The sequence below is a fragment of the Typopeltis vanoorti genome, chromosome 1 (genome assembly GCF_054136105.1).
Source record: "Typopeltis vanoorti isolate ZY-2024b chromosome 1, IOZ_Tvanoo_1.0, whole genome shotgun sequence".
Classification (NCBI taxonomy): domain Eukaryota; kingdom Metazoa; phylum Arthropoda; class Arachnida; order Uropygi; family Thelyphonidae; genus Typopeltis; species Typopeltis vanoorti.
Window position 1 is genome coordinate 72,022,662 of NC_143549.1, and position 20,059 is coordinate 72,042,720.

The 20,059-nt window shown below is 36.6% G+C and overlaps 1 protein-coding gene across 1 annotated transcript in view; it reads left to right on the forward strand.

The window, feature by feature from the left end:
- LOC150110082 (uncharacterized) overlaps positions 1–20,059 on the forward strand; it is a 176,486-nt gene that overhangs the window by 100,393 nt on the left and 56,034 nt on the right. The gene's annotated exons all lie outside the window — the stretch shown is intronic.

Consider the following 20,059-nt stretch of genomic DNA (forward strand, 5'->3'; position numbering starts at 1 on the left):
CCTATTGTATAATAGGAAAAATTTGGAATCCCATTTGCGTGCTGCAGATTGTTGTTAGTTACTGAACAATACAGGGTACGATGCAAAACTATTTCCCTTCTCCCGCTTATGACTTGTACAGTTACTGATCTGAAGTTTCAGCATAAATACTCATTCTTTCATTCACGAAACGTTAGATATGCGTGTAGTTATAAGGTTGCTCAAATTACTATGTTTCGTTTCGTTTTAAAATGTTGAACTACACGCAAAACCGTATGAAACTTTATATAGCTTTGCGTGCAGCTGAACACAAGTTTATACCACAGAACTTTAAAACATGCCAAAAGAGTGATATTTCAAATAACATTTACTAATAAAAAAAAGCACATAAAAATTCGTCATGTTCTGTAGATCCTGAGAAAATATTTACTCATAATAAAAATGTGTTTCGTTTTTATGTGCTCGCAAAGATGTCTCATGCCTTGACTAGGAACAGCTGAAACACAACCATCGGTTAATTCAACTAATTATCCCTCTATCCCGTCTGCTCTACGAGCTTATGATATTATTTCATCTTCCAAATTATATTACAGATGCCCATGATCCCTTGGGAAAAAATATTTAAATGTAAAAGTTTATTTTTATGATAATAATCCATAGTTATTTTTCTGATTTATTTTTTAAATCTGTGGCTACAAATGCTACGGAATAATAATAATTCCCTGATAAAAGTTCTATGTGTCCTAGACGGTATTTCTTCAAACCCATGTCTTTCCAACCAGAGGATTTCATCGCAACCAACTGAGCTAAGTTGGTTATACACGTATATATGTAAATCAGCTAACCATTTTTATTCCCTTATAGGGAGTAGGCGAGGCTGTTTTAGCCCTCTCTAACTTTTTGGAGACTGAGTGAACAGTTCGATCTCTACCGGTAGCCAATCAGAGATAGCTGACCCATGTCTATCACTAATTTAAGCGACCCGCAGTGAAGAGACGGCTCAACAAGGGTCGCCATCTCGTGGTTCCAAACCCTAATACAATATTTTTAATGCCTGAAATAGTATGGGTTCTATGGTCGATTTTCTTGAGTTTGCGGGACGAAAAAACTGAATTCCCAGGAGAAAAAAACCGCTTGCCAGTGCCAGAGATCGACTAATTCGGGAACTGGCCGAACTGGCTTAGAAAGAGTTCTTCTAGTCGGCGACTAGAATCGAACTGGCGATGTTCTTTCTTCGGGTGGTTTAGCGCTGAGGAGTGCAAGTTATATATATATATATATATCCGGGTATTCACCTGTAAAAAATCTACGTTCGGAACTGAACATTAGTGGCTACTGTCGCCTTCGAAGTAGTCCCCTTGTGCATTTAATTTATACACTGGTTTAGACGGTGTTTCCCATTTTTGGAAACAGGCCTGGAACACTTTTTCCGGACTATTCTTGAGTCCCCTTATCACATTATGCTGGATATCAGCGATGTCAGAAAATCTTCGTCCTTTTAGCGTAGTCTTTAATTTTGGAAACAGCCAGAAATCACAGGGAGCTAACTCGGTGAATAAGCAGTGTGACCTAATTCAGTAATTGATTTTTTGGCCAGAAACTCTCTCACACGATGAGCACACTATGGCTTTGCGCATTTGTCATGATGGATGATCCACTTGTCAGGTCAAAATTCAGGTCTTTTTCTCCGAACAAAATCTTGTAATCTTTTCAGCACCTCTAAATAGCATTGTTGGGTGACTTTGTCTCTGTTCAATGAATTCATAGTGGACTATCCCCCCCCCCCACTTGTGATATTAAAGAAACACACCAGCATGGTCTTGAACTGCGAACGTGACATGTCGTGCTTTTTTCGGACGTCGCGAACTCGAGGTTTTCCACTGCATGCTCTGGCGTTTTGTTCTGGGATCGTACGAGAAGCACCAGGTTTCGTCACCCGTAATTACTCTTGGAAACGTGGTTATTTGCAGAAAGATCAGTCGCAACTTGAACCAGCCACTGATCCGAGGCACAAACTTCGTAGAAATCTTTAGCATACCCAATTCTTCAGTTAAAATTACCCTGACTGTTTCTTGATTCATTTGCAATTCATCAGCCATTAATTGCACACTGAATCGTCTGTCAGAGTGTACCAAATTTTGCACTTTGTTCTGTTATTTATTTATTTATTTATTTATTTTTTTAGTCAACAGTTTGTTGACTATATACTAACAATCGACCTACAAGCCAAGAAAAACTACTGTATTTACCTACAATACAACTCATCCAGAGCAGGATTATACAATATATTATTATTAATATAGTCAGTAATGAACGATTTGGAGATATTAGCATTAATATTATCTTGTTGATTATATACTAACTAAAATTGTTGTTGTTGTTATTATTATTATTATTACGTAACTCCTTTAAGGATCATAAGGAGGGCACTCCACTCCACACAACTCACCGTCTACATTACTTAATCCTCCATCTACACACACACACACACACACACACACTATCCATCATTCCATACAAAGCCATCTATCTCCTTCATAATATTTTAGTCCATAAATTATATGCCTTCGCTGGTCAATTTGCAGAGAAGAAAATGAAATTTTCTTCTCTGCTAGGCCAGCTCTGCTTTTAAGCATTGCTGAGTAATGGAGACTTAAAAAATGAATTGATAAATTACGAATAACACGGTCACGCAGGTGTTAGGACTGTCCATGACGAGAGGTGATATTGTAATATCGCAATAATCGTTTACGGTTATGCGTAAAGCTGTGGTTTTGTAGTTTAAGTAAAAACTACATTTAGCTGTTACTTAAATAAAACCTATATGTGTTCATCGTAGATCGTATGATCTCAAATGAAATAAATACCGACCACATTCGACCGAAGTTTTTATTTTGATTACAATATCGCATATTAATGACATGGAAAAAGAAAGTCATAGAATAGCGTATAGATCAGAGCGATCACTTATGAACCCACACTTCTAATCTACACAGAGAGAGAAAATAGCAAGTGTTATTCTAAAACAGTGGCAAAAGTTATGAGAAATATCACAAAGGTATCGTAATCTATTGAAATTATGCTGAAATGAAAAAGTGTTTCCATTTCGACAATCTTATTGTCATAATGGACAATAAGATTGTCCATTATCAAACAGTTATCCTTAAACGTAGCAATAAGATTGTCACGTTTATGGATAACTGTAGTATTAACTTTTCACCAAGAACTTCATCTTTATTTTTAATAGCTATAATAACTGTAGTGCAAGGTAAGTTTGGACTGCAACTTATCTCAGTTTTCGATACACCATTGTCACTAAATTCAGTAGTTTTAACTTAGTATCTAATGCAATAGGTTTACGAGTCTTTTTCTTTTCGTTAGAAGCAAGACACCTTTACTCTGATTTTTATTTGTGTTATTAACAAGAATAAAATAATAGTTATAAACAGAGTGTAATCTGCCAAAGCCTTTTATTCCCCTTATAGGGAGTAGGCGGGATGTTTGAGTTCTGTCCAACTTTAGGTGACTGAGGGAGCAGTTCATTCATTACCGGTAGCCAATCAGAATAACCAGCCCAAAGCTATCACTGATTATACACTGTATCCGGAGGAGAGAGGCGACTGTCAAGTGTCGCCATTTCGTGGTCACTAATTCTTACGCCATATTTTTATTGTCTGTCATAGTGCGTGTGTGTTTTAGGGTGTGTTCCGTAAACTCAATTTTGTTGAGTTTACAGAATGAAAAATCTGATTTTCCAGGAGAAAAAATCCGCTACCCCGTGCCAGAGATCAACTAACTCGCGAAACAGTCTAAAAAAGGCTTAGAAAAGTTCCTCTAGTTGGAGACTTAGGTCGCCATTCTTCGAGCAGTCTAGTTGCTGTGGACGCAGCACATGCCATATTCTCAGAGTAACACAGCTTAACAGTGTGTAATTCGCAGAAAAACACCACACACACACACACACACACACACACACACACACACACACACACACACACACACACACACACACACACACACACACACACACACACACACACACACACACACACACACGAGGAGAAAGATGCCGCGATCAACAACGTAAGCAGCTCATGTCGCTGAAACTTGTATGGGCGAATTTAGCATTGTATAAATGGGCATTGGTCATAATTGAAAACCGTCATATGAATGGATCATCGCAAAGCAAAACGAAGTAAGGCGGTACATTACTATATATTCCATGATGTGTAGGATCACATATCATATGATGTATAGTCATTGCATAAAATATGACTTAGCTTCTATTATTTCACATTAAGGACACTGTTACGAAGGGAAAACATTAGTTCTCTGGGAAGGAAAGAAAAAAGTGAAACACCATGAAACAAGTAAATTATACATATCAGTTGGAAACAATGAGTATTCTCCTTTCCAGAATCCCATTTTCGCATAATCTGTAGATTGAACTTATTTTTCTTATTTTCATGAATCAATATAAACTAGAATTTGAAGAAAGCCATATACAGAGAAGAGCATTATTCCTCTAGGCAGTACGACGGTACTATACTGATGTCCTTAATGACTTTTTGCCTCCTTACCGCTTTCAAGATCTAAACACTTGTTCTAACACAAATAATCCCTGCATAAACAAGAGCCCTTTATCTTTCATTAAAAAAAAAAAAAAAAAAAAAACTAGGAACCACTATTCAGACCAGACGTGAATTCTCCAATAAATGCACCAAAGTAATAGGCGTAAAAATTCGTGACATGGAAGTTGCTGGAGACCAAAAAAATTTAGCTTTGTACACTGCAGTTCTCGACAGTTGTGGGTGAAAAAAAAAAAATAAATAAATAAAACCAAATGTAGAAACCTACTTTCTGTTCAAGCGCCAATCGATCCTTCTGGTTCTTTACCAAGAAAACTTCTGACTTTTTCGCATCCAACCTTTGTAACATTATGCAAAGATAAGGCTAATTGACTGATCTCCATGCATTGTTTTTCTCATATAACTCTTGCGCAAATCACAATATATTATTCCCACTATACCAAGATCAGCTGAAAGTATTTGCCTCCTTTAATCTTTCGCCAAAAAGAAACAGAATGATCCTGAGAAGCTAGGATGCTAATAGGTCTTCTAGTCCAGACTATATTGTACCAGAATAAAATAAAACTAAGCGTGCTCAAAATATAACACCTTGCTGAATTAACACTCATCTCATTTTAATTACAAATGTTTTTACCATGTTTTTGAGCTGAAATATTGCATTAATGAAATAACAGTAATTGGTTTTTAAAGCGAAGAATTTTAATCACGTCAAACTTACAATTTTCTGTTTCTTAGATATCAAACTGCATGAAGAAAGCAACACCGTATTCACTTAAAAAAAAAAAAAAAATATATATATATATATATATATATATATATACAGGGTGTTCGGGATAAATTTGACATATTTATAATTAATTATATTTTTCCGTAAGTTACATGTATTAACACACACTTCTCTTCATTTAAAAGTTTGGACCCTTCTTCATTCATATACAAGATGTCAGAAAGGATGGATAGCTGGAACCCACCTGAATCATGGAAGAGAATAACTTGTATCATGATGATTCGTGCCCGCCATCAAAATAAGGATATTACGACTGCTGCCCAATGCTCCCTGAATACAGTAAAAACAATCAGGCATGAACTAGAGACTTGCAATGGTGACTACGAGGATGTAGCAAGAAGAAGAAAGATCCCTAGCAGACGATCTGATTGCGTTCGTACAGCAGAATTCCTCGCAAATCTGCAGGAACAGGTGTTGAAGAACCCTGGCATTGGAATTCGGGCTTTGTTCGTGGAGTTGCTAACTGTAGTCAAGCCCTGGATAACAAGGGTAGCCAATGGTAGGCCGTATGTATGGCAGCAGGATTCGGCCCCTTGCCACACCTCTGGGAAAAGTCAAAAATGGTTGTCTGAAAATTTCTACGACTTCACCAGTCCAAATGTTTGGCCTCCAAACTCCCCAGACCTTAACCCCATGGATTATTTTGTATGGGGCGCAGTTGAAAAAGACACCAATCGCACTTCCAGTAATACAAAAGCCAAGTTAATGGATAAAATTAAAACAGTTTTTGCGGCCCTTCCCAGGGAGACTGTAGCATCAGCTTGTTCGAGGTTCCGAAGCAGAATTGAAGCTGTGATCGATGCTAATGGTGGTTATTTTGAGTAAATCTTGTTGATAGTATTGTAATTAACTCTGCCTGTAATGTTTTTTTGTCAATTCATTAAATTTAATAGATACAAAGAAGATTTTCTTTTTCCTTACGAAACTGTCAAATTTATCCCGAACACCCTGTATATATATACTGTATATATATATATATATATATATATATATATATATGTTAAAGATACCAAGCAATTTTAAACTTGGTTTTACTCCATTTTTTCCCAAGTAAGCAAACAGACAAAAATGTCAAGTTTGCGCCTGCAAGTGATGCAAGACTAGCTGATCCTACAGGTAGTGCAAGACCAAGGCAATTCGTGGTAGAGGTGGAACAAGCTCCGATCACTAATCTTAATATTTACCCTTAATGCCAAAACACATCTCCAGAAGGGGATGTATGATGTTTTGTATTAAAGGCAAGGGGCCACTACCCAGACCGGTTTCGACCTTTTTTGATGTCTCATCAGTGGGAGCTAGGCTAGAAATACCAAGATTTAGTAATACAGAGCTTGTAAGTATTTTACCAAAACAAGTTACTATAAGGTGTTTTAACCTTATTAAATAAAAATCTCAGGAGGAGATATAGATGTAGAAAGTATTTTTACCTTGGGTAAAATTATGTTAAAGATACCAAGCAATTTTAAACCTGGGTTTAGTCCATTTTTCCCAAGTAAGCAAACAGACAAAAATGTCAAGTTTGAGCCTGCAAGTGATGCAAGACTAGCTGATCCTACAGGTAGTGCAAGACCAAGGCAGAGAATTGGTAGAGAATTGTACCCAAGGTAAAAATACTTTCTACATATATATATATATATATATATATATATATATATATATATATATATCCCTAGTGATCTCATCCACACTGGGATACTTGAACCTCTGGTAGTACATTCGTATCATTTATTGGCAGAAAGGAGAAAACTTGTTAACATTAGGATTTGAAGACGTAAATTGTTCAGGATATTTAATAAATACATGGGTAGAATGCTCCATAAGACATCGCTGAACGGAATGGAAAGAAATGCGTGTTCTGTGAACTTGGGATAAAACCGCTCAGAGCTGTTGAATAGCTGCTGCACGTGTTAAACAGATTTACAAGAGAGCGAGAGAATTGTCGGTGCTATCTTTGATTAACATCGAACCACGGAAATATTTGTTGGAAATGCAACTAGTAAAAACTGAAAGTTTGTGTGAAAGAGAAGAGCGGGGTGAATTACTAAGAGATTTTCATTAATCAATCTAATTGTTTTCTTCTGTACTTATTCAAATATATTTAGGAAGCGTTTCAAATACCAGCTTAAAATGTGAAAAGAGTATTCAACGGTTGGACCGATCTGTAATTTGTATACAGTTAATAGCTGTGAATTTAGAAGTAGTGCCATGAGCGAGAAAGAAAATCTAATTATTTGGATGCTGATGAGGCGATATTTCTTACACCAAGAAGCAAAGAAATCTCATTTTTTCTACAGATTTGAGAGATTGTCAAAAACTGGAAGGGAAGGATTCTTTTAGCTAGAAATGAAACGGGATTCAGTTTTACAAATATTGAAATTCACAAGATTATCAGGACTCCATTGAAGAATGATTCGAAGTTCAGAGTTTAAAGTTGTAGAAGTTGGTATTCTACAAGTGATTTGTGTAGGAGAGGGTTTTAAAATGAGAAAAAGGAGTGCAGTATATACTGTTATCAGCAAAATTGTGTATTGGAATTGCAGGCAACTGTAGAAAGTCGTTGATAAATAGATGAACGAGAGTAGTTGAATGAACAGATCCTTGTAGAACACCAGCATTAGTTGCAAAGTTTGAAGTTAAAGATCCATCCATCATCACACGTAATGTGCGTCTAGACAAAAAGCTGTCAATCCTATTGCAGATTATATGATGGGAGCTTATTTAATAGGCCTTGTTTTGCCAAACAAGATCAAACGCTTTAGGTGGGTAGCATAAGCAAGAATATCTATTGATCGACAGTAACAGAATCCATATTACAATAGTTTATTATTACTTGATAAGCTTCTATGTAGTTTATAAATTGAGTGTTAATGGTTTTCTCCATTACTTTAAAAAGTTTTTTTTAGGGTAGTAACAGCAAATGTCACTTTTCTCAGGAATGGATTGAATGCAAGTTGATTTCTGCGATATAGCATAGATAATAGATAGGAGACGCTATAAACGCAACATAGAACACGATTCAATTCTGAAGCACAAACTTTCAAAATAACTTGAGAAATGCTATCAGAGCTGAGAGACATTTTTGATTCTTCTGATTTCGGGAAAAAAATATTAAAAAAAAAAGAAAAAGAAAACACTAAGGTAGCTATGAATGTTGTGTTTGGAACATGAGAAGGATATTTACCAAGATTGTCTGTACAAGAATTGGAAGAAAGTGAGAAACCAGAAATCTGTGGGTAACGATGCAACGTGAACATCAAAATCAAAACAAGTAGAAGGCGGGATTGAATAAAACTCACGCCGTTACTTTTTGATATCTGCAGGCGCTATTTAGGCAGTGCTGCATGCTTTCTACTTTTAATCCTTTTAGAATCAGTTTTAGATATGTTGATAATTGATTCTGACTTATATTTTGAAATTTTAATATGAATAAAACAGGGAGATGAAGAATTCAATGAAGCTAATTGCAATATGTTCTATTCTTCACTTGTACAGTCTTAGCACACTTCTTGAGAAATCAAAGCTTTTTTAAAGAAGGAAGGAGTATTTGAAGTGGAAAATAGACGAAGACGAAAAAAAATTGCTTCAGTGATACATACTAAGCAAACATATAGATCAGAACACTGAAAACAATAATCCGACCAAGAAAATGAGGTAGAATTTATGTCGTCATCTGTTGGACATTCTTTTAATGCCAATTGTGTGAGTGTGCTCTGTGGGGAAGAAATCAACACTTATTGTGATCTGAATTTATATTAGTCACGCATGGTCACGCATGGAAGCATTTGTGTAAGACTATTTATAATAGCAAACGTCTCAACATCTCTACCTGCTTGATGCATTTAGAAAAGGAAGCCAGTTGAAATTGTGAATATTCAAATATTCAAGGAAGATGAAATTGGACTGGAAAACTAAGACTTAAAGAAAGGAAATCAAAAAAAAAAGTTCACTATGGCTGGTGACATTAATAAAGCTGTAAGTGCAGCAGATGAATGTTGTTTGAACGGAGTGGAGAGACTTTTAACTGAAAAGCATCATTAAAAATATTCTAATTTGAAATTTGACATGATATAAAAGGTGTGTGTGTGTGTGTGTGTGTAATGAAAACTAACTTGGGTTGTGCATGATGCAACTTAAATTTGAGTTTATGTTAAGAAAAGTAGTTGTGCTAACGGAAGATTGAAATCAACATCGTTGAAATTGGAACGAGGTCGCGTATATTTGTGAAGAAACTTAGGAGCCTTTTAGATATTTACCTCTATTTGTACCTCGTGAACCTATTCCTCTTTTCTTTACTTTTCGTTGCATTGTTTAAATTGAGTTGAAATTGTCAAGACCAATATGAAGTATACGGTGATTGATTCTTTACTAAGCATTGAATGAAGAATTTGCATGGTTAATGGACTGTGTCTATACTAACGGCTCTCGCTAGGCACTTTTGACAGATTTATGGCAGCAAGATTCTTCACTAGCTGACCTGAAAGATATTAAAGCAGGTATACATTCTGTCTAATATACTATCCGGTATCCGATCTGCAGAATAACTTTTGAATAGTTTTAAGATCTATCCTCGAAAAGAAATGTTGAGTCAATCATGTCCGATATAATTCTGAAGAGATCATGATGCGTACGGCACAAGACTGTCATTTACTTTAAGGGTTCAGATTCATATTTTAACCCATATTTAAGGATCCATATTTTCACCCTTATATATGATAGTTCACTCCGGATACCTCTCTCTCCATTCCGATGCCTGTTGGCTTTGAGATATATCCAGGCTACTAATAGGCCCATTGAAGGCATAGCAAAGAATTTGGTTTCAGAGGAACGATCTGACCGAGTTCAGCATACTCCACATTATGGTAGCCAGAACATCATTTCTTCAACGTTTTAGCCTTTTATTTCCTTTTACGAATTTTTTTTTGCCCTCGACATTGCACTCATAACTGTCCTCTTGACTATCCTGGGAATAATGCCTTCATTTAACTTTTAGCCCCGATTTATTTTACCCGAGAAGGGAAAATAAAAACTACAAACTCACCTGTTTCATTGCTTTTAATCATGCATTTAAACAATAAAGAAAAGATATTTAATGGCCAACTTCACCACTTGTAGATATACACCAGCAAATTAACGTCCGCAAATAATCCCGGCCAAGGGTACTCACCTTAGGATATGGATATGGAAATGTCTAGAGACGTTGATAGTTATTCTCGACGTTTCTAGGCCATTCCGTCTGGTTTGGTAAATGCCTCTCTCTATCCTCTTCTAATGCCTTTTATTCCCTTATAGGGAGTAGGCGAGGCCGTGTTTCCTATCTAACTTTGGAGACTTTTTTCCTATCTAACTTTGGTCTCTCTGTGTGTGTGTGAGAGAGAGAGAGAGAGAGAGAGGGTGGGGGATTTCTGAAAGTACAGCTAAAGTTCAAAAACCTCTTAATATTGTAGTATCCTTTCGTCCTGCCAGGAAGATTTCTACCTTCCTTTCTTCGCTTAATAACAAACTTTCTCCACTCAACCTTCTGGGTATCTATCAGATCCCATGCTCCTGTGGACAGGCTGGCAGATCTGCAGTCATCCATCGTGAAGAACATGAATCTTACATCCAGTACCATGAACTGGAACAGTCTGGCCTAGTAGAACATGCTATCTCAACTAAACATAGAGTTACTCTTTTTTCTGGAAGAAAGTCAGCTTTTCGTAGAAGTATATTGGTTATAGAGAACTTATATTGTGAGACCTATAGTAGATCCACCAACTGCACTTAAACAGATCTAATGGCCTTCTGTTATTTCCTTTATTGAAAATATTATTACATCATTTTATGCAAATTCCTGGTGATTATATTACTGTAATTTTTTAAAAAAATAATTAGGATTTTTACTGATCATCGATTTGTCCTATTAACATTATAATGGCTCTTTTTGAAAATTATTCTTTAATTGCAATTTTTATATTGTGTTACATTAATATTTATTGTGTATGCCTACAATACCTAGGCAAAAATTTTACAGCTTATAAATTTATTCAGAGGCTCGTAGCTCATGGAAGTGGCACTTGTATCCTCTGCGCTTGGCTGTATGAAGTTAGACTTATAATTCGAGTCTCGTCGCCGACTGGAGGAACTTTTTCTAAGCCTTTCTTCGACCAGTTCTGGAGTTAGTCATTTCTGGCACGAACAAGCGGGTTTTTATTCCATAAACTCAAAGAAAATCGACCGCAGAACTCACATTATTTCAGACAGTAACATATCCTGTTAGGGTTAGGTACCAATAGATGGCGACACTTGTTTGCCGGTGTCTTCGTAGGTGGCTGCATATAATAAGTGATGATGATAGAAATGGGTTAGCTATCTCTGATTGGCTACCAGTGGAGATTGAACTGCCCACTCAGCCTCCAAAAGCTAGACAGGGTTTCAAGGCCTTGCCTACTCCCTATACGGGAATAAAAAGGCGATTATTATTATTATTATTATTATTATTATTATTATTATTATTATTATTATTATTATAAACTTATTCAGTTATAAGTTCAAATTTCCGTCTTTTAAGGATTTATTATTAATAAGAAACTGAAGAACAGTATTGTAGCGATCGAAAGTTATTCAGGTAGAGTTGCAAAACTAGTGATCCAACTGTCCAAGAGATATCAATTACAACTCATCCAATTATATGCATCCATCATAAAAGTTATGATGATGGTGATGAAGAAGTTGAATCCTTCTTCAATAAATTCATTAATAAAGATAGGAGGCAGAGAAACTAAAAACTTAGGAACATCTTTCAGAAAAGACCAAAGTGCTCATGCAGAAACGAAGAAATATTAAGCCTAATAAAGAAATCTATCATCTGCAGTAGAGTTATTATTATTATTATTATGTGACACCTCCAGGGAGTCCAAAGACTCAACGAGGGAGAGTGTACCAACAGCATCGAACGATTGGTCCCCTTCAAACTACTAACCGCGCTCAAACTTGCTGAGTCATTAGTAGCAGAGGCTCTACCAATTGACCAACCTTTGCTGGCAAGTTACTGAATTTTTCAAGACCATATTAAAAATAAAACGGTCATTTTGAAAAATTCTGTGGAAAATTGTACGGGAAAGATTATAATGGTACAGTAAAAAAAAAAAAAAAAAATCTGCGAGAGGAAGTTATTCATGCTATCAAAAAGCCAAATCTTTGATGCAAAGTTTTCTTGCGTGCCAACCGAAATTTTTGGGGAACATATTATTATTTGGTGTCTTTTAAGTATAGTGAGAATCTTTTCAAATAATCAAAAAATCATACTAGAGCGATAAAATCAAAGAATATTGTAAGTCATGTAAGATTGAATTTAAAAATTAGTGACGGAATTTTTACTTAAAAGTCCTTCTATCTTGTTGATAGCGTGGATATTTTTATTTGCCATTCTAGTTGCCACATACAACTACACAATTTTTAACATAAGCAAAAAAGTAAACAATAATTCTGAATTTTTTTGGTTTTTGTTTTTCAATAAAGTACAATCAGACATACGTTTTTTCAAGTGCTTATTTCTGCCTACTGGCGGATGCGCGGAGCGAATATCATATGTTTAGATGGGATGTGTTTTGGAAAAGTTGCAGCTGGTATGCTAAAAATATTAAAGATCATACACTTGAGATAATTAATAAGCTTTTAAATAATGAAAAGTTTTTATATCAGTGATGGAAAAGTTTTGGCAACGAAACACAGTTGTTTTTTTTCTATCAGATGAGTCATGTCATCATGCCCCTCAGCCATTAGCCAGAGGTTCTTAATATCAGTTATAGTTTTCAGCCTTGTTCCTACGGTGGGCAATTCATTTCTTGGTTAGTTTCTTTCGTGTAAAACAAAATTTAACTTGTACACATTGTAACAATTAAAAAAAGTTTTGATAATTTATAAGCGTATAAAATGATATCACCCGTAATTCGTTGACGTGCCTGCAAAATTTTCGTACGTGCCACCTCGGGCACGCGTGTCATAGGTTCGCCATGCCAGCCCTAGATTACATAGCAGTACTACAAGAACTAATAGGGTGCTCCAACAAATACAGCCATCCACTCTTCTTGGGATTCATTGACTATGAGAAAGCATTTGATTCCATAAGAATATCGGCAGTCATTAGCTCCCCGAAATCTTGCTCCATGAATGGAGTCATATTAGAATTATCACCAACACATCTGAGAATGCGACAGCAACATTCAGGCGTTTTTAATTCCCAACAAAGCCTGTAAAAACTGGGAAAGGAGTACTCCAGGCGACACTATATTACCAAAGGTTTTTCAGAGTATTTTTCTAGCAATGACTAGGAAGGAAAAGGTGCTTGCTTAGAGTCAGCATATACCTAAGAACTATCATTATAATCAATAACTTCATTTGACAGAAAAAAAATGAATTAAATTACATTACATACCTTACATTACAAATTAAATTACAGGACTTAACTACTTAATTTTGTGTCATGAAACCAACATTCATTGTTCTAGGAAATATTCCCAACAAAATAATTTTATTTTGTAGGTAGTGCCATACTTACACTTTTTTCGAGGCAGGAGGGACCTGAGCCACTAGAGTGTTCCATGGCCCTCCCTCATTGTGTGGCCTTTAAATGGACTCCAGCTAGAGCCTCGTGCACCTGTGCATAAGTACCTTCCTGTTTGTAGGAGCTAAAATAAGATTAAAATGAATCTATTTGTGATGATTACCTTGAAGATAAAGTTTATGTCATGCTCACTTCTCTGTTTCCTTGGAAAATTGCAGAACATAAAGAACAAAGGTTGATAATTAGAAAGAACCACATGAAATGTGAATCACCTAGGGAGTCTGAAATTACATGAAATATTCATATCAAATACCAAACCTCTTCAGTAATTATTATTCTTCGAGGCTTATTGGATGTGATAATGGGGTGTGGAAATGTTTGCAGTGAATAAAGGACAGCTATGTTGTAGCTGTCCTTCAACTGCTAATGTAGTAGTTGAAGGACAGCTATGTTGTAGCTGTCCTTCAACTGCTAATGTAGTAGTTGAAGCCATCCAACTACTAATGTATTATGTATATTAATGCTTTCATAATATTAAAGCATGCAAACATATACCCAGAGAGAAAGAGAGAGATGAATTGATGAACGAAATATCGAAAGGATATTTAATAATAATAATAAGCTAATGCCATTTATTCCCTTATAGGGAATAGGTGAGGCCTTTTAACTTTATCTAGCTTTTTGGAGACTGAGTGGGCAGTTCAGTGTACACTAGTAGCCTATCAGAAATAGCTGGGACATGACTATTGCTAATTAAAATCAGCCACCGATGAAGAGACCGGAAAACAAGTGCTGCCATCTCTTTGTCCCTAACCCTAACAGGATGTGTTACTGTCTGAAATATGCCATTCAGTCCCACTGCTGTGTTCACATTTATTTTTTTATTATGCTGAACACTTCATCTACCTCAATGTTGATATTCATCTCTATAACATCTACAACTGTAAAATCACCATCTGGATGATACAGCTTTGCAAAATGATCTCTCATCAATTCAGTTATTTCTTTTGGTCACCCACCTTCCTACCATGAGCAGTGTTTAAATTCATTATACCATATTCATGTGGAAAGACTTATGTGCATAACACATAATGCTACTGGTTCCAAGGGTGAAGCCAGAGGAGAGGCTTTTTATACTCCCTACTATCTGATAGGGATACAGCAAGGGAAAAATTTATGAGCTATATGCTCGCCCTGAGAGGGCATGGAGATTACGTATCATCACTTGAAATTAAGATGGATTTTGGTCTTTTGTGTTTATAGAGATCCGTTTTGTTAGTTAGCAGCCAGTTGATTGGGATGTGCAGATTTTTTAAAAGAACTTTGCTGCTAGAGATTGCAGGAAGGAGTAGGCATAGGGATATCTGTGTCCCAACAGAGTTGAACATCTCTGACAAACCATGGAGCATTTAGAATCATATGTAAGCATTTGTTTTGCACTTGTTGCAGCTTGAGAATATTAGTATTGGAGGTATGGCTCTAAGCTGGAGAAGTATATGTAATTATGGTATGAATCATCATCTGGTAGAGAAGCAGTTTGATTCTGGTATTTAATTTGCTGTTCCTGTTAATCAGGGGGTAGAGCTGGGAGATGACTTTAGATGCCTTTGCACATAAGATCTTGATATGATGGTTGAAGGTTAGTCTTCTGTCCAGAAGTATACCTAGATATTTGGCTTCAGACATTTTTAGCTTGAAATCAAAAATGTCTGAACATTGAATAATGCATCCATATCTGGGGTGGTGTCCCCAAGAGCTCCTTAAAGATGCTAGATTCTGTAGAGAAAAGGGCCGTCAGACTGATTTTCACACAGGCATTCAGTTTCCACTGCTTGCATCTTCTACAAATACTGCTACAGTTAATTTATTGTCATGGTATTAATTACAACACAGAATGATAATCAGGGGGTAGAGCTGGGAGATGACTTTAGATGCCTTTGCACATAAGATCTTGATATGATGGTTGAAGGTTAGTCTTCTGTCCAGAAGTATACCTAGATATTTGGCTTCAGACATTTTTAGCTTGAAATCAAAAATGTCTGAACATTGAATAATGCATCCATATCTGGGGTGGTGTCCCCAAGAGCTCCTTAAAGATGCTAGATTCTGTAGAGAAAAGGGCCGTCAGACTGATCAATGATCTCCTACTCATTTTCACATAGGCATTCAGTTTCCACTGTTTGCATCTTCTACAAATACTGCTACAGTTAATTTATTATCATGGTATTAATTACAACACAGAATGATAAGAAAATAATATTTATTAACTTACTGGCTGATATTTCTGAAACTGGAGAGAGATGGCTGGAGTGCTATCTGATAAGAGAGTGCCGATCAATCTAAAAGGTTAAATCTACCTTTTAGATTGATCGACAGTAGCAAGATCAGCTATGATGTATGCTATAGAAAACTGTGGCCCTGAAGAAAAATAACATCAATAGGATGGAGGTAGCAAAGATGAGAATACTTAGGTGGATGTGCAGTGTGACCAGAAAGGATCATCTGAGAAATGACTATGTAAGGGGAACTTAGGAGTGAAGATACATGAGGCAAGGTTGAGATGGTTTGGTCATGTGATGAGGAGGGGAGGATGAGTATGCGGGAAGAAAGATCATGCAGATGGATTGTGCAGGGGAGGAGGAAGTGCAGGCAGCTGAAGAACAGATGGAGGCAACTGGTGGAGGAGGACTTGAGGATGAAGAACTTGGATATGGTTACAGCTCAAGACAGGACGATGTGGAGGGGGACTCCACATCCTCCTGTCTTGATGCACAGCTGATATTTATTAAGCACACTAGGGTGCTTAATAAATATCAGCTATGCTCTATATTTAAACTATGTACAATTGGCAACTCTCATCTGGTCACCTAAGGACAAACTCTCTTCTTTATCACATCCAGGAATTTATGAAGTGCACTGTTTTTGTGACGTGGCTTAGTATGGACAGACAGGAAGAACTGTTGACATCTGCCTTGGTGAACATAAAAAATGCATTGGGCACTATCATTATGGCAGGTCAGGTCTAGCAGACTGTGCTTTGGATACCACTTCACAAAGGATCAAATGGAAGACCACAAAAGTGGTCTTCCATTTGATAAGTCAGAGATTGTTTTTGGAATCAACAACAGCTTTAAAACATACTCCAAACCTTAACAAATATGGCTGTATCAATTTACCAAAAATCTAGGAGACGGTCATTTTAAGATCTAATTAATACTTGTTTTCTCTCTTTTTCCAACATAGATAGCACCTAATTAGGACCTCATTTCCTTGTGTTGTCTGTTACAATTTTTTAAACTAGTCCCACTGTTATACCAAATTGTTGTTTCACATACTGTGACAAACGTTTTGTGCTCTGAAGATGTTGGATATAATACCAGTGAAATATTAGCAATAAGTTAATAAATATTAATTATTTTCTTATCATTCTGTTGTCATCGATACCATGAAAATAAACGAACATTCTACCATAGTCATTTTCCCCCCTTACTTGCTACATAGCAACAGGCCGGTCTTCTCTATAAAGGGGCCCGGGTGCAAGAAAACCTTTTGGGGTCCTAAAATATTTTTCAAAGGTAAAAATTAAAGGATTTGAAATAAACGTATTGTAAAATCTCTTACCTGCAAATGATTTTGGCACAGGAAAACAAAAAAAAAAACATATTCGAAATATAATACGTTTCCGCAAATGTGTACCGACTATGTCCACTCGATCGTGTGGCCCGGGTGCATTGCACCCAACGCACCCCCGAGATGGCCGGCCCTGCATAGCGAAAAAAACTGTTTTGGGTTTATTTTGGCCTGTTTGGCTAATTCTCTCTCATAAGTCTGATTTGGCCTTCCTCACCATACTACTCACTCTTCTCGCTTGCACTTTGTACTGCTCATGAGTATTCTGATTACTTTTTTCTTTATCTTTCCTCCACACAATGTTTTCTTTTTTTTGAAGCTCTTGCTTTATATCTCTACTCATCTACATAATTCCAGTTTGGTTTATCTTGCTGACCTTGGGTATGCAGTCTGATACTCATAATGCTCTCAAGCAATCTCTGACCACTTGCCATGCACTACTGTCATTCTTTCCTTGTAGCTTCTTAAGCCATGGCACTGTTTCAAGATGATTCCAGTCTCTCATAATCACATAACCATAAAATTGCAGTTGAACATACCCCTCCCCCTTCTTGACTGAAAACTTCACGTGTTTGGCAACATTCTGGTAAAATACTTATAAGCTCTGTATTACTAAATCTTGGTATTTCTAGCCTAGCTCCCACTGATGAGACCTCAATAAAGGTCGAAACCAGTCTGGGTAGTGGCCCCTTGCCTTTAATACAAAACATCATGCATCCCCTTCTTGGAGATGTGTTTTGGCATTAAGGGTAAATATTAAGATTAGTGATCGGAGCTTGTTCCACCTCTACCACGAATTGCCTTGGTCTTGCACTACCTGTAGGATCAGCTAGACTTGCATCATTTGCAGGCACAAACTTGACTTGTTTGTCTGTTTGCTTACTTGGGAAATGGAGTAAAACCAGGTTTAAAATTGCTTGGTATTTTTACCCTCAAACCCATTGTCCTCTCTATAACATGTTGTTTCATGTAAATATCCCTTAGCAACTGAATAAATCCCACTTCCATCTTGCCATGTCCCCTTTTCTCCCTCCAATATATCCTGATAGCTTCAAAATTCTATTCACAACCACCCCTGAGATACCTTGCTTCCTCCACTTCATCCACTATAACCCTACCAAGTGAGTATGAAGTATCCAATCTGTGGATCCCAAACTTTAAAACCTTACATTTAGTTGCATTCAACCAAAATATCCATTCATTTGTCCACCTCTCTAGCATATTCAAATCCTCTTGAAGAACCAGAACATCAGCGTTATTACTAATAACCCTCCCAATGAAAAAATAACCAATAATGTCTACAAAAGTGTAGTGAAGTACATGTTTGCGCTAGTAATCAGTTTTTGCATTCTGGAAAGAAGTCTCTTGGGCAATGATTGCTTTCAGTAACACCTGTGATGACCATCTCTTCTCTTCTCTGTACTATAAGAGAAACTCATATAAAACTGTGGTTCTTTTTCTAGGCTTAGAGAAAGTTGTGGAAAGTTTTCTTGTGATTTCATGCTTCTCCTTATACTTGTATATAAGATTAAAATAAGAATATTATTTCTTGTCAAGTCAAATATATATGGTAGCCAAGCAGAAAAACTTTTCACAACTTTTTCTAATCCAGAATATAAATTTAATAATAATGTGATGTGTCTGTTTTCTACTTGTATGTTGTAAATATATGATTTATGCATTAATTTAACTTTGGTTTTTTCCCAGGTCTAGCTCCCACTGATGAGGTTTCTACAGAACTGGTTTCCCACTGAACTGATCATCATCACTGCATTCCAATGAATGCAGTGTGACTTCACCTTGATTGGGGTCCTTCAGTGGGTGGACCTGCCCTTGGAGATGAGTGGTTTTTGCCTATTGCTGAGTGGTGTATCTACTAGGAATAATCAAGAGTTAATGATCCTTTGGGTCACTCAGAGTTAGGTTATAATGATTTGAACGATCAGCTAGTTTTTGGAGGAGACTCTTCCCATTATTTACAAAGCAGTCTGGGTGGCAGTTGGAGCCCCATTTATGTAATGGAACTGTTTTGCTTTTTTTTTTCTAACTCCCTTTGAATTCTTTTAGAGCTGAGACTTAAATTAAACAGCCTGGCCAGAAGCATTGATAATTCTCTTGCACCTTCTCATAACACATGGGCTGATATTCTATCCACACTTTGGCAGCATTTGCATTTGGCCTTTATAATATCCTAAGTATATCAGTTCAGCTACCCCTGTTCTCAAAACCATCTCCATCACTACAATATCACTCCACCTGGATGATACGCCCTTGCAAGGACTACAATATTTTAACTATTCCTTCTGCTTTGCCTTTCTACCATCAATATTCATTAAAGTCATCCTTGTCTTGTCTTAAGCTTTTCATGAACCATTAAGGTTCTTAGCTGTGGACTTTACAACTGTGACCGTCTTGAGGATAAGGTGATTGGTCCTATGCCTTCTGGTGTGTCTACGTCTGTAGATGCATGTGTTCACGGGGCCTGTTTGCCTGTTCTAGGGGACAATAAACCTGAGTTTCCAGGTGAAAAAA